This window comes from Cebus imitator, unplaced genomic scaffold (assembly GCF_001604975.1).
Source record: "Cebus imitator isolate Cc_AM_T3 unplaced genomic scaffold, Cebus_imitator-1.0 Scaffold23, whole genome shotgun sequence".
Taxonomy (NCBI): Eukaryota; Metazoa; Chordata; class Mammalia; order Primates; family Cebidae; genus Cebus; species Cebus imitator.
The window spans coordinates 7,767,453-7,769,707 of NW_016107338.1; the positions used below are offsets into that span (position 1 = coordinate 7,767,453).

The following is a 2,255-nucleotide window of genomic DNA, read 5'->3' on the forward strand; positions in this document are numbered from 1 at the left end:
GCAGAAGATCAAACACCGCATGTTCTCACTCATAGGCGGGTGTTGAACAATGAGAACACATGAACACAGGGAGGGGAGCACTACACACTGGGGTCAGTTAGGGGGAAATAGGGGAGGGACGGTGGGGGGTGGGAAGCTGGGGAGAGATAGCAAGGGGAGAAATGCCAGATGTAGGTGATGGGGAGGAATGCAGCAAATCACACTGCCACGTGTGTACCTATGCAACAATTTTGCATGTTCTTCACATGTACCCCAAAACCTAAAATGCAATAAAATAAATGGGAAAAAAAAAAGAAAAAAGAAAAAAGGAAGGTGCAACAATGAAAAAAAAAAAATGGCCCAGACATTGCCAAGTGCCCCCTGGGAGATGGGGTATGCAGGGGCAATCACCACCAGAGAACCACCCTCTAGGACTACCAGACTTATTTATTTTCAGGATTATATTCTCTTCTCACCATTAGGACATAAATATATACTCAACCTCAAACTCGTGGGACAAGTCATTTTATTATTCCAAATAGTACAACAAAAAGTTATTTCTATTTTGAAAAAATATTAAAGAAATAATTAAACGGAAAAAAATATTATATCATTCATGATTACACTAGAAAAAAAGTGAGCCTCACTCTACAGGAAGGCAAGAGAGAAGGTGTAAAAGACACATGGCTAAGGTCAGATCCAAGTAGGCAGTTGGCCTGTTACCAATAATGATAAAAATAATAACTTTAATAAAAATAACTAAGGGCTTAATATCTATTACTTCATTTAATCTCCACAACTATTAATATCCCCATTGTGAACCATAACTCAGGGGTGCCGAGACATTCTAGTCATTTGCAAGTTACCATAGCCTATATATACTTCAGTGATGGAGATGGAATGAACTTGTATCCAGGGTCAGAAAAGATGGAGGATGTAGTGGTCATTCTAGGAAAGGAGGCCCACCTCACCCCTATGTGTAGTGAATGTCCTATAAATGTTTGGAGGTTGATGGGAGAGTATGAGACCGACACACACAAGTGTCAGAAAGCAACTCTTTGTCTCAGTCTATTCAAATACTAAGACTCTCCCTATACAATTGGCATTCTAATAAAAACATACACACAGAGAGGTCTTGGGCAATTCCTTAAATGGGAACTATGGAAACTCATGATGATTCCTTAAAGTTAAAGCTATTCCCTCCTACCCCACTAAACCTATGTCACTGTTATTCCTGGATCAGCCCTAGGAGCTTTAAAAAATGCTGTCATGGTGCTCTCTTCAGCAGCACATATACTAAAATTGGAATGATACAGAGAAGATGAGCATGGCCCCTGCACAAGAATGACAAGCAAATTTGTGAAGCATTCCATATTTTTAACAGAGGCCTCGGAGACAATGCCACACACCTACAACCATCTGATCTTTGACAAACCTAACAAAAACAAGCAATGGGGAAAGGATTCCCTGTTTAATAAATGGTGTTGGGAAAACTGACTAGCCACGTGCAGAAAGCAGAAACTGGACCCCTTCCTGATACCTTACACTAAAATTAACTCCAGATGGATTAAAGACTTAAACATAAGACCTAACACTATAAAAATCCTAGAAGAAAACCTAGGCAAAACCATTCAGGACATAGGCATAGGCATAGGCAAGGACTTCATGACTAAAACACCAAAAGCATTCGCAACAAAAGCCAAAATAGACAAACGGGACCTAATTAAACTCCAGAGCTTCTGCACAGCAAAAGAAACAATCATTAGAGTGAACTGGCAATCAACAGAATGGGAAAAAATTTTTGCAATCTATCCATCTGACAAAGGGCTAACATCTAGAATCTACAAAGAACTAAAACAGATTTACAAGAAAAAAACAAACAAACCCATTCAAAAGTGGGAGAAGGATATAAACACTTTTCAAAAGAAGACATATATGAGGCCAATAAATATATGAAAAAATGCTCATCATCGCTGTTCATTAGAGAAATGCAAATCAAAACCACATTGAGATACCATCTCATGCCACTTAGAATGGTGATCATTAAAAAATCTGGAGATAACAGATGCTGGAGAGGATGTGGAGAAATAAGAACACTTTTACACTGTTGGTGGGAGTGTAAATTAGTTCAACCATTGTTGAAGACAGTGTGGCGGTTCCTCAAGGACCTAGAAATAGAAATTCCATTTGACTCAGCAATCCCATTACTGGGTATATATCCAAAGGATTATAAATAGTTCTATTATAAGGACACATGAACACGTATGTTCATTGTG

The 2,255-nt window shown here is 38.8% G+C and overlaps 1 non-coding gene across 1 annotated transcript; it reads left to right on the forward strand.

Annotated features, from left to right (window-relative positions):
- The first annotated feature begins 1,251 nt into the window (after positions 1-1,251).
- On the forward strand, positions 1,252-1,358 carry LOC119470146. The gene has a single exon (XR_005199024.1). It is a non-coding gene; the product is annotated as a U6 spliceosomal RNA (small nuclear RNA).
- The last annotated feature ends 897 nt before the right edge of the window (positions 1,359-2,255 follow it).